Raw genomic sequence first — 5,870 nt, forward strand, 5'->3', positions numbered from 1 at the left:
ATACATTTAAACATAGCTTGGAAACACATGAGCAAAACAGACACAAGTGAAATTAGGAACAGATAAATCCAAAATGATAGTTGGTGATTTCAACACCTCCTTTTAAATAACTGACAGAATAGGTAAGCATAATTACTTAGTAAATATAGAAGATTTAAAGAATATCAATTAGTTACTTTAATTGGTGTATGTAGATTACTATAGCCAGCAAAGGTAGACTACACTCTGAAAGAGCACAAGGGGTATTTACTATTCTAGAAAATATACTGGGTGTAAAACAAGTCTCAACAAATTAAAATAGATTGAAACTATACAACATGAATTTTCTCCCCAAAGAAAATTATTTATTTCTCAATAACAAAGAACAATAATTAAAAATATTGGAAAACTTCATAAATATGTATAAAGTAAGCAAACTTTTCTAAACATGCCTATGTCAAAGAACTGACAAGTTAAATTAGAAGATATTTTGTGCTCTCTTTGGCACAAAATTGGAATGATACAGAGAAGATTAGCATGGTCCCTGTGTAAGGATGAAAATGCTTTGATTACATTGTAATAAAATATTATATCAACCAAAGCAATACATGGATGAAACTCTTGCTTTTGCATTTTCATATTGAAAATAAAAAGATCGAAAATCCATTACCTAAGCTTATAGCTTAAGAGTTAAATTAAAATCCATTTACTTAGAATTAAGGACAATATAAAGAATTTTTTAAAAATAAGAATATAAAATGGATTTTTTTTTCTTTTTAACCCTGTATTTTTTTAAATTTATCTTTAATTGGACAATAATTGCTTTAAAGTATTGTGTTGGTTTCTGTCAAACATGAACATGAACCAGCCATATGTATAACTATGTTCCCTCCCTCTTAAAATTACCTCCCACCTCCCTCACCATCCCACACTTCTAGGTTGATACAGAGATTTGGTTAGAGTTCACCAAGTCACCAAGTTCACAGCAAATTCCCATTGGCTATCTAGTTTATATATGATAATGCATGAAAAAAAAAAAAAAGTGAAAATGAAGTCATTCAGTCGTGTTCGACTCTTTGGAACCCCATGGACTGTAGCCTACCAGGCTCCTCAGTCCATGGAATTTTCCAAGCAGGAGTACTGGAATGGGTTGCCATTTCCTTCTCCAGGGGGTATTCCTGACCGAGGAATCGAACCCTGGGCTCCTGCACTGCAAGCAGACGCTTTACCGTCTGAGCCACCAGGGAAATCCATGATAATGTATGCTTCCACGTTACTCTCTCCATTCATCCCAGCCTCTCCTTCCCCTCCCAGCCTATGTCCATATGTCTGTTCTCTGTGTCTGTGTCTCCATTGTTGCCCTGCAAATAATTTTATCAGAACCATCTTTCTAGATTCCACATATATGCATTAGTATATGATATTTTTCTCTTTCTGACATACTTCTCTCTGTATAATAGGCTCTAGGTTCATCTACCTCATTAGAACTGACCTAAATGTGTTCAAAAAAGGAACTATTTTTAAAAGCAACTGGTTCTTACAAATAAAAATGAAATTGATAAAATTTCATAATATTTAAGGAAAATAAAGAAAGCACACATTTTCAATAAGAACAATGAAAAGAAGGACTACATTTTCCACCATAGAAGATCTATCATTCTATTCTCATTGAAATAAACATTTATTCTTGATATTAGATTTGCCTTCCCTTCATACAATATTTCTATCATAACTATCTTCTGTGATTTTTTTAGAATGCTTTATCCATCATCATGCTCTCCCACACAGTACTGTTTCTGATACAGTAACTCAATTAAATGTGTCATTTCCATAAAATTACTGGTCTAATCATGTTCCCTACAATTCTGAAATATCTGGCTTGACAGAATGGTGGGATAACCTTTTGATTTCTCAGTTATAGTTCCAGCTAGATCATAATCACGATGGTGTGATCACTCACCTAGAACCAGATACTCTGGAATGTGGAGTCAAGTGGGCCTTAGAAGCATCACTATGAACAAAGCTAGTGGAGGTAATGGAATTCCAATTGAGCTATTTCAAATCCTGAAAGATAATGCTGTGAAAGAGCTGCACTCAATATGCCAGCAAATTTGGAAAACTCTGCAGTGGCCACAGGGCTGGAAAAGTCAGATTTCATTGCAATTCCAAATAAAGTCAATGCCAAAGAATGTTAAAAGTACCGCACAATTGCACTTACTGCACACACTAGTAAAGTAGTGCTGAAAATTCTCCAAGCAAGGCTTTAACAGTATGTGAACTGTGAACTTCCAGATGTTCAAGCTGGATTTAGAAAAGAAAGGCATAGAAACCAGAGATCAAATTGCCAACATCTGTTGGATCATAGAAATAACAAGAGAATTCCAGAAAAAAAAATAAAAATAAAAACATCTATTTCTGCTTTATTGACTAAACCAGAGCTTTTGACTGTGTGGATCACAACAAACTGTGGAAGATTTTTAAAGAGATGGGAATACCAGACCACCTAACCTGCCCCTTGAGAAATCTGTATGTATGTCAAGAGGCAGCAGTTAAAGGTGGGACATGGAACAACAGACTGATTACAGATGGGGAAAGAAGTATGTCAAGGCTGTAGATTGTCACCCTGCTTATTTAACATATATGCAGAGTACATCATTAGAAATGCTAGACTGGGTGAAGCACAAACTGGAATCAACATTGCCAGGAAAGATATCAATAACCTCAGATATGCAGATGACACAATACTTATAGCAGAAAATGAAGAACTAAAGAGCTTGTTGATGAAAGTGAAAGAGGAGAGTGAAAAAGTTGGCTTAACACTCAACATTCAGAAAACTAACAGCATGGCATTCAGTCCCATCACTTCTTGGCAAATAGATGGGGAAACAGTGGCTGACTTTATTTTCTTGGGTTCCAAAATCACTGCAGATGGTGACTACAGCCATGAAATTAAAAGACGCTTACTCCTTGGAAGAAAAGTTATGATCAACCTAGACAGCATATTAAAAAGCGGAGACATTACTTTACCAACAGAGGTCTGTGTAGTCAAAGTTATTTTTCTTTTCCCGTAGTCATGTATGAATGTGAGAGTTGGACTATAAAGAAAGCTGAATGACAAAGAATTGGTGGTTTTGAACCATGGTGTTGGAGAAGACTCTTGAGAGTCCATTGGACAGCAAGGAGATCCAATCAGTCAACCCTAAAGGAAATTGGTCCTGAATATTCATTGGAAGGACTGATGCTGAAGCTGAAACTGCAATACTTTGGCCACATGATGCAAAGAACTGACTTATTTGAAAAGACCCTGATGCTGGGAAAGATTGAAGGTGGGAGGAGAAGGGGATGCAAGAGGATGAGATGGTTGGATGGCATCACTGACTCAATGGACATGAGTCTGAGTAAACTCCTGGAGTTGGTGATGGACAGGGAAGCCTGGCGTGCAGCAGTCCATATGGTCACAAAGAGTTGGACACGATTGAGCGACTGAACTTGAACTTGAGATCATAATATCTTGCAGGGCTGAGGCAAGGTTCTCTAGAAGGTGTATGTGCTTTGAATCAGCATCCAATATATGACACTCTTTCTCCTATACCCAGGACTCAAGGGTTCAGGAATCATGAAGTGGAAATGGGAGTGACACCACTCACTCTTAACCCTAGTGACCTCTCACCAAAATTTTTGCTTCCTTTCCTATGATCTTATGTTCTGCTGGACTAGCAGCCTCAGTCTCTAAGAGAAGAATACTTCTACAAGTAGACACGAAAATGATTTCATTTAACTGAAGTTAAGATTGTTGCCTGGCCACTGTGAATCCCTAATGCCTTGAATCAACAAGCAAAGATGACAGCTACTGTGCTAGCTGGGGTGACGGATGCAGACTACCAAGGAGCAATTAAACTGCTACTGCACTATGGAGGTAAGGACATAAAAGTGATCCTTCAGAGCCCCTCTTAATATTACTAAGCTGCTATGGATTCACTGTTTGTGTTCCCCTAAAATTCATGTTGAAGCTCCAATCACTAATGTGATATTTGGAGGTGGGGCCTCATAACTAATTATTTTTTCTCTTTTTTTTTCCTATTAATAAGAATTTAATAACTAACAGATGTCCTCTACCAGAGCTATCATACATAATACCTATTCATTCATAGTTTACTCATATTTGTGTTGCTAAGTTTGTTTCTTGGATTTAGAATTTTTTCACATGTAGTCATAAGTGAGATTTTCCATTTTTATACTATGTTTGTCAATAGGTTTCTTGAGAACAAGCGAGCTTCATAAAATTTAATGAAAAAAATATTTAGATTTTGACAGCTTAAAATCTATAATAATCAGACATTTCCTGATTAATGGTATCATTTATTTTTAAAAATCCATATGTCTACCTGATAGTATGAAAGCCTATGATTCTAAGTGAGAAATTACATTTATATTTTACACATGTACTGAACTCTCATTAAATTCATAACTTCATCTGTTAGGTAGTTAGAATAGGAAAAGTGAAGTGAAGTGAAGTGAATTCGCTCAGTCGTGCCTGACTCTTTGCGACCCCGTGGACTATAGCTCACCAGGCTCCTCCGTCCATGGGATTCACCAGGCAAGAATACTGGAGTGGGTTGCCATTTCCTTCTCCAGGGGATCTTCCAAAACCAGGGATCGAACCCAGGTCTCCCACATTGCAGGCAGATGCTTTAACCCCTGAGCCACCAGGAAAGAATAGGAAAAAGGAGTCCAAAATGGCAGTGGCTAAAAGACAAGGAAGGGAAAACCTGCTAAAATAGAACAAAGGAAGGGTCGGATTGAGAACCTCAGGTAAAACAAACAACATTCCTGGCTAGCCCAATTTACACAGGGCAGGCCTGGGGAAGGAGAAAAACATATAAAAAGAGGAGCCAAAAACTGGGCCAGGGGCCTTTCTTCTCTTCACATCTTTTGGGTTGGCATGCCCTCACACCACAAGGATGCATTTTCCTTTACTTTCTAAATAAAACTGAGCTGTAACAAGGAACTGGTCCATCTGAGGGCTGTAATGCTGGTCCATTGCTTCAAATTTTTGTTATGATGAGACAGAACTGAGGAAATTACAAACTCCTCCAACACATCAAAACACAGGACATCCATATGTGTTGAAATGTAAAATGTTTAAAACATTATTTCCTGGTCACCTATCTGAGGTCACATCTTTTCTTACAATGAAATAATTATGATTCTTTGCTTCATTCTCCATATACTTAGTATTATTTTCCTAAATTTTTAAAGATTCATTTTTATAAACAAAATCAAGAGCAAGAATGAACATACTTAAACTAAAAAAACTATACAGAACAAGCATGTGGTTGCAGAGAATAGTTCACACTGAGAAGGAGGCTCTGAAACCTTTTTCAATTTCAGAAAAAAATTAAGACATGTACCCCCCATTGGCATTTGACATATTTTTTCAAAACATCACCTTGTAAACCTGATGATCTACAATTATATTTGACATAACTCAAATTTTCTTGTTCTTATTTAAAATGCTAATAATCTGGGGAAATTATTATAAAACTTTCCTATGCATTCTTTGGTTAAAACAGTTCCATTGCACAATATTTAAATTCTATAATATCACTAAACCGAGAAAATCTTGACTGTGGAAAAGTGTCCACAGAAAAGATTGGGCTTCCCTGGTGGCTCAGACAGTAAAGAGTTTGCCTGCAGTATGGGAGACCCGGGTTCAATTCCTGGGTTGGGAAGATCTCCTGGAAAAGGAAATAGCAACCCACTCCAGTATTGCCTGGAAAATCTCATGGATGGAGGAATCTGGCAGGCTACAGTCCATAAGGTGGTAAAGAGTTGGACACAACTAAGTGACTAACACTTTAACTTTCACACACTTTTACTTTGCAAAAGTA

General features: G+C 36.9%; 1 non-coding gene across 1 annotated transcript; it reads left to right on the top strand.

The window, feature by feature from the left end:
• The first annotated feature begins 462 nt into the window (after nucleotides 1-462).
• On the top strand, nucleotides 463-568 carry LOC138093587 (U6 spliceosomal RNA). The gene has a single exon (XR_011146120.1). It is a non-coding gene; the product is annotated as a U6 spliceosomal RNA (small nuclear RNA).
• Nucleotides 569-5,870: the final 5,302 nt, after the last annotated feature.

Source organism: Capricornis sumatraensis, chromosome 1, assembly GCF_032405125.1.
Source record: "Capricornis sumatraensis isolate serow.1 chromosome 1, serow.2, whole genome shotgun sequence".
In the NCBI taxonomy this organism is placed as follows: domain Eukaryota; kingdom Metazoa; phylum Chordata; class Mammalia; order Artiodactyla; family Bovidae; genus Capricornis; species Capricornis sumatraensis.